The sequence below is a fragment of the Lactuca virosa genome, chromosome 5, assembly GCF_052849685.1.
Source record: "Lactuca virosa cultivar CGN04683 chromosome 5, Lactuca_virosa_CGN04683_v6, whole genome shotgun sequence".
NCBI lineage: Eukaryota > Viridiplantae > Streptophyta > Magnoliopsida > Asterales > Asteraceae > Lactuca > Lactuca virosa.
Window position 1 is genome coordinate 278,711,909 of NC_136430.1, and position 7,900 is coordinate 278,719,808.

The following is a 7,900-nucleotide window of genomic DNA, read 5'->3' on the forward strand; positions in this document are numbered from 1 at the left end:
ATTTTTTTTCAAAACTGCTTATGAACTCACCAACTTTTTGTTACGCTTTTCAAAACGACTTGTATTCTCAGGAATTCCAGTAGCAGGTAATAAGTTCGACTATAAGATCAAGTGGTGCGACTTCAAGAAATTTTACTTTCTTACTTTTGTGTAACTGATGAACAAGATTCAATATGTAAACTATGTAAGTGTGTATTTCCAATGTATGATGTTTGGTTGCTATGTTTCATTCATATTCAATTGTTATGATACTGTACACGAAGTCATCCGCCCCCGGACGTTTCCGCCGTCCAGGTTCGGGGGTGTGACATCTACTCTGATACATTTGAAAATTGGTAAGCTGTGATGTTTTGGATAAAACAAAGACTAACTAAGGCCAATTGTGTGAAGTGTTTGTCTTGATAAAGAATCCGCACTATCTCTTGAATATTTGTTTTGTCAAGGAATGATTCTTGACAAGAGAATCTTATATGTCAAGAGGTCAGTGGGAGTCTTAAAGATCTTGGAAAAGTTTCAAGAACTAATCAAGAATAAAAAACATGTTGGTTATCACTAGCACACGACTTGAGGTTTGTAACCTATCGTGTTGACATATTCTTGTTTTTGTGCCCATTCCAGTTAAAAGTTGACTATGCATGTGAGTTCTATGAGTTCTCAATTGTTTGCATGACAACTTGGAAGACATGGTTGGCCCTTGTGCTGCCAGGTGGCAAGAATTTGAGATTGATCAGGTTCAGTCCATATGACCTTGGATTTGTCACTAACCTTGTCTTGTGATTATGGTTATGACAAATTCACATGGATAGGAACACATACACCATAAAATCTAAGTGTCATAAGGTTTCTCTTCGATTCGTGAAAATGATGGTGAGGAAATGCTTTCACTAATTAGATTTTATGTAGATAGCAATTGTGATATTTGCATTCTCAAAGTCGTTAGTGGAGCGTGTGTGGTTAACCGGCACACTAACATGGACTTGTGACAAATGGAAAAGGTCTAAACAATTGAGACTATGATTACGACATCCCTTTTCATAGTTCTAAAAATTGTTTAGACACACATGTGAGCTATCTAAGGAAAGGTGTATGATTTTGATAGAAGTTTTATCAAAACATCTCGTATCAGAAATCTGAACTTTGGTAAGAAAGTCAATAAAGTATTGATTTCTAGAAGTCCAGCTGATTTCTGAGTACATGTCAAAGCTAGTGGGAGCATAAGTGTTATGCTAATAATTATTATGTTAGTGGGAGCATGATAATTATGATAAGTGTTGCAAGTTAGCAATGTTAATTATAGAAAAAAAAAGATTCAATTGGGAAAAGTTGTTTTGCTATAATTAAGGGAGAGGAAATTATACTTCATGTCAAATCTAAAAGCTTAGATTGAGATTTTAATCATCTTTACTCAAGGATATATATATATATATATATATATATATATATATATATATATATATATATGAATTTTATGTTGGAATGGTTCAACTTAAGGAAATTCTATATATATTGCGTTCTCAAAATTCGATTATGATTACGACATCTATCTTCATAGTCGAACTATGAAAACATGGAAAATTAAAAATATTGTAGCAAAAGACTGGTCTGGGATCATGTCTTTATGTGAGACATCATGAATCGTGTCCCATATGCTTCGCATATAGGATCGATTACATGTGCTATACTATTTACCCTTTCTAAATTTTCCAAATGCCTAGGGAATTAAGAGGAGAAAAGGTCTAGAATTGAATATGACTAAAATGATTAAGCAATTGTTAAGGACAATCTGAGGTTTTACCAAAGATTGGTTGCTCATGGACAGTTGGAAGTATGGTGTAAATTTTTGGAAAGGACCATATTGACATATTCTGAAAAGAGGCGACTCTTGTTCGGAAGTGATAGTCAAAATGGGAATGTGTAAATGTTTTCCATATTGGGAGTCGGATGTTAAGAATCTATGAGAAAGTTAGAAACTTAATGCAAGAAGGATGTTCAAAGGAATGTACTTTGAATTTGAGACTTCGGTTCCATGGAATTGATCTCCATTGGAGTACTTTGTAATGTCTGTTGCCAAGTCTTTGTGGCTTTGTGCATAGTCATTACAAGAGGATCAATGCATTTGAGTTTAGAATCTAACAGATCTCGGTAAATGGTAGGAATTTGGAATTCGTACATTTACGATAAGGATTTGGGATTGTGAAATGAGAATCATTGAAATTATGTTCAATTGATCTATTCCACAAAAGTAAGGATCATAGACAAACATAGTGTGCATACTTGGTGTATGGCATAACTATTGTTTGGACAAACATAGTGTGCATGCTTGGAGCATTGCATGACTATTGTTTTAATTTAAGTATTAAGTTGATTATTTTAAACATTATGCAATGAATAATGTGTAATCAATATGGTGATAAATAAAAGGTGTACTATTTATATTCATAAGTTCTAAGACCATATTGGATTCGATTATTCTTGTGTTTCGCTTTGCATGTTTTGACTTCCAGAATAACTAGGTCTTTCTTCCCGAATGACTAAGTTAATCAAACCATCCACAGTCGATAATACGTTGGAAATAGGTATTAAGTCAAGACAGTCATGAATTGGGTTTGTAGATGTCTAAGGTGTTGGACGTAGCAAGAGTTGCTACAACATTCATGAGTGCTCCTGGAATGAGATTCGAGTATTGGATTCAACCCAAGCTCATTTGAATCACTTCATGGATTTTATCACGAGTGAATCATGAGACGATAATATCTTATATTCTTCAAACTTAGAGATATGAGTTGTTAACTATGAGTTGGTTATACATTGATTGTACGAAAACGCATTGGTAACTCGATGTTATAAAACGTGTCTTTGTGTATGATTCAACAAGTAGTAGAACAAGCATATGAGTCGAAGTTTATCCATTCCTTTTACCCTTGAGGGATAAAAGCAATATATGTGGGCCCCTCGATGATTTAGTGATGACACCCCTAAGTGCTTGGCCAAGCCTGGACTGATTTGATTTGTTCAATTAGTCAGTCATCATAAATTGGAAATCGGGAAACAACAAATGGACAGAGAGAATGATTATAATCCATGTCTCAGTCCATATGATATCTAGAATGGAGGAATATATGATCCCTTATCTAATGGACAAGCCATTGACTAGGTCAGAGTTCGACAGCGGCTTTAAGAGCTAGGATTGCTAGTCAGGTTTTGGATTCATACGCAATAATAGTTTTAGACTTATCCAAGTGGGAGACTGTTGGATTAGTGTCTAGGTCCATAACTATAATTGGTATGTACTTGACCCGATTCGGCATGGTCCATTTGGGTTGCATGGCATCGGAACAATTGGATAGACAAAATGAGAAAAATGATACTTATTATTTATATTAATATATTATAAGTTCTAATATATTATTTAATTAGTATTGATCAAGAATCAATTTAGATTTAATTTAGTGATCAAAAAGGAACTAATTAAATATGGACTCTTATATATATAGAATGGGCCAAGTTCATTTAGGTTGGGCTAAGCTTTCATGGATAGTCCATGGAGTGTTTAACCCATGGATCCTATGGAAATGAAAGGTCATGGGTATTAGGGTTTACATGAATGTAACCCTATTCCTCCACACTATATAAAGAGGTCCCTAGTTCATGAAATGGCACTAGTGTGTGTACACAAGAGGGCAAAACTGATTTTGGTGCAAGTATCCTTATTCTCAAGTTATTCCAAGGGTTCTTGGTGTTGTGTGAACCATTTGAGGTGCAACACTTGGGGCACTAAGCTCTTTAAGGTTCAAGACCACAAGCTCCATCATTAAGGTATGTCATTCTACTAGATTCTTGTATTGTATATACTTCATATTATGCTAGTTAGGATGAAACCTTGGAATATTGCATATTTGCATGTATAATAGAGAAAACATAGATCCAAGGTTTATAGGGTTGCATGTACACCATAGGAGTGTTAGAATGCTCAAAACCCATCAGTGGTATCAGAGCCTAGGCTTGTTTTCAATTAAACTTGATGCAATTTGCTGGAAAAAGCTGGAAAAATCGATTTTTTTACTGTCTGGACAAGGGACTCGACGAGTCCATTAAGGGACACGACGAGTCCATGTGTAAAATCATCCAACTCATCGAGTTGGTTCATGCACTCGACGAGTTGGACCCCCTGACAGCATATTTTCGAGTTTTTTGGCTGGAATTGGACTAGGAACATTACCCTAAGCTGTTTTTGAACTTATAAAACTGTTTTGATATGGTAATGTTCATGCTAATCCAATTTCAAAGATAATTGTCAATAGATTCATGTTTTGTATTAGTTTAATGGTTAGGCTAATTTCATGAAAATTGTTTGATTTGAATTATCTTGTTCTTATGAGTTTATTTAGATTAATAGAAAAGTTATGTGATAATGTGTTTTCAATCCAAATAGATCTAAAAGTTGTTCATAATATGTGTTTTTGTAACTTGTCCTCAAGTTATATGAAAAGTCACATTTATGATTTTTAAAACTCATAAGATTTCCATAAGTTATAAAATGAAGAGTCTCATTTTTTTAAAATGCTTTAAAGTCTTCCATAACTTGTCCTCAAGTTATGGAACTTGAAGAGTTTTTCATTAAAGATACTTTAAACTCATAAGTTATGGAATTGAAGAGCTTTTGAATAGTTCAAAACTTGCCCTCAAGTTTTGGAATTTGTAAAGTTTCCCCTCATGAATACTTTAATTCCAAGTCAAACCCTTAGAATTTTAAAAGTTAAAGTTCAACCCTTATACTATCATAATATTAATAGTTAATAGTTATATATATGTATAAGAACAAAGTCAGTCTTACCGTTAGTAGGCCTCATTCACGAAACCGGTCTATAAGGGGGGTATAAGGTTACGACCTATAAAATGGCAGTTTAATGGGTGTCCACTCTCACCCACCGCTTCCTTGACTGGTGGAGGGTCGTTAGCCGAACGGGTAGGACAAGACTATAATTCTCCCTTCATTAAAAGTATAATGATAAATACTAAGTAACTAAACACTTGTAAATTCCCAATCTTAGTTACTTAGGAAAATGTGAATTTGGTGCTAACCCATGAAATTACACTTTTCACCTTGCTTAAGTCGTTAGTGGAGCGTGTGTGGTTAACCGGCACACTAACTTGGATTTAACAAGGTTGGCAAAGGGTGGCTTAAGGCTTATCATAGATCGGTGGAGCGCGTGTGGTTAACCGGCAGGCTAAGAGTGTCTTAGGATTGAAGTCACACATCGACAGACTAAGAGTGTTGGGTGTCGATGTCCCAAGGAAGTTGTCTATTGACTGGGTTCTTCAGTCACTTCCTGAGTCATATAGTGAGTTCATTAAAGACTACTATGTGACAGATCACGACATGACCCTAATAGACCTTTCTTATTTGCTTGTTGCTGCTGAATCAACAATGATTTGGTGCAATGGCCAAGCAAATTTTATTGGAAGGTCTACCTCTCAAGGTAACATTGGAAGTCCGGAAAAGTTTTCTCTTCCCAATGGAAAGGGATTGGCCATGGTCAACCCGATTGACCAAATGGTAAAGAGAAATACTAAGTCTGTGACAGTCCCATGTACCATTCCTAAAGAGTCTGTATGTCTTTATTGTCAAGAGAAGGGACATTGGAAGCGAAGCTGCCCTAACTACCTAAAGGATCTGAGAGAAGGAAGAATCAAAAAGGTTGACTCTGCTTCAGGTAAGTCCATTATCTAACTCTCTTAAGTTTATAATTGTTGATTCTTAATACATGATGTGACTAGATTACATTTTGATGTATGGCAGGATCAAGCAAAGGGAAGGAAACTTAAAGGAAGAGTATGTTGAATCTGATCGCGAAGATGGATTTCAATCGCATGATTTGAAGATCGGATTTTTGAGCTGCTGCTTAGGAGTTATGATAGATTGCTAGGAAATATGTAATAGTATAGTTTTCATTTAAAGTTGCATTGTAAGGAAGAAGTTTTTTTCTGCATTTTATAAATAAATAAAATTTTGTTTTATTTTATTATATCTCCTTACAATGGCATTTGTGAAAAATTGTTGTTTCCATTGATATCATTATGGGAAAATGGATTTGATTCTTTCGTTTGTGGCAGTGTCATAATTTACCAAATAAGGAAAGATTCTCATCACCCAAGTTTCAGTTGGATAGAAACTTGGAATCATGCAACTTGTGTTGTATGAGGAATGAGAATTTTCATCTTTGGGAAATTATGACTAATTCCTTGATCACATGTATATGTGAGTCAAGAGAAGGATTAGGGGATCGGGTACACTTGAGTGTGCGCTGGTCAGGTCCACCACAGAGAACGATAAGACTATTCGTCATGATTTACTAAAGTTTAGTGAATATGGTTATACTCACAAGGTTAAGTGTAACTCTGAAACATTGGAAAAGTTTCAATGTATGGCAGAACGAATGAGAAGAATCAAATTAGGCAGAAAGATAAAAGTTTCTCCAATCTGAAAAGATGGGAGAGTACTTCAGTATCATGTTTTATGATCATCTTAATGATTATGAAACCATATCACAATTCATTCTCTAAGGACATCTTAGTGCATTCTTATGGCTAAGAGGAGGAGTCATGAATTGTTGAAGTGGTTAAATCAAGAAGATGAGTCATACTTCGTTCCAAAAAAATTCTTAGAGTCATACTCCAAGATTGTAACTTGAGTGACACATCTTAAAGAAGGTTTATAACACTTGTCAAATGTAAGAGTAAAATGATTTCTACTCTTATACATTTGAAAATTGGTAAGTTGTGATGTTTTGGATAAAACAAAGACCAACTAAGGCCAATTGTGTGAAGTGTTTGTCTTGATAAAGAATCCGCACTATCTCTTGAATATTTGTTTTGTCAAGGAATGATTCTTGACCAGAGAATCTTATATGTCAAGAGGTCAGTGGGAGTCTTAAAGATCTTGGAAAATTTTCAAGAACTAATCAAGAATAAAAAACCTGTTGGTTATCACTAGCACACGACTTGAGGTTTGTAACCTATCGTGTTGACATATTCTTGTTTCTGTGCCCATTACAGTTAAAAGTTTACATGCATGTGAGTTCTATGAGTTCTCAATTGTTTGCATGACAACTTGGAAGACATGGTTGGCCCTTGTGCTGCCAGGTGGCAAGAATTTGAGATTGATCAGGTTCAGTCCATATGACCTTGGATTTGTCACTAACCTTGTCTTGTGATTATGGTTACGACAAATTCACGTGGATAGGAACACATACACCATAAAATCTAAGTGTCATAAGGTTTCTCTTCGATTCATGAAAATGATGGTGAGGAAACGCTTTCACTAATTAGATTTTAAGTAGATAGCAATTGTGATATTTTCATTCTCCAAATGTGAGTTCTGGTAGTGAGAGGTGCAGTTCTTGGGGCATATCGCCAACGAGAGGGCTATATTGGTCGACCCAACCAAGATCAAGGTCGTGATACGATGGGAGGTTCCAAGGACCCCATATGATATTTGGAGCTTCCTAGGCCTCGTAGGGTATTATCGGAGATTTATCTAGGAATTCTCCAAAATTGAAGTGCCTTTTGCCCGCTTGACGAAGAAGAATGTGGTTTTTCAGTAGGGGCCCGATCAGCAGTTGGCTTTTGAGACTCTGAGGCAGAGATTGTGCGAGGATCCGATCCTCGCGCTTCCAGAGGGTTTGGATGATTTTGTGGTTTATTATGATGGCTCTATTTCGGGTTTGGGATTTGTCCTTATGTAGAGGGGTCATGTGATTGCTTATGCTTCGAGGCAGCTGAAGCCTCACGAGGTGAATTATCCTATGCATGATTTGGATTTGGGGGCTGTAGTGTTTACCCTCAAGATTTAGAGTCATATCTGTATGGGGTTAGGTGTATTGTTTACACTAACCACAAG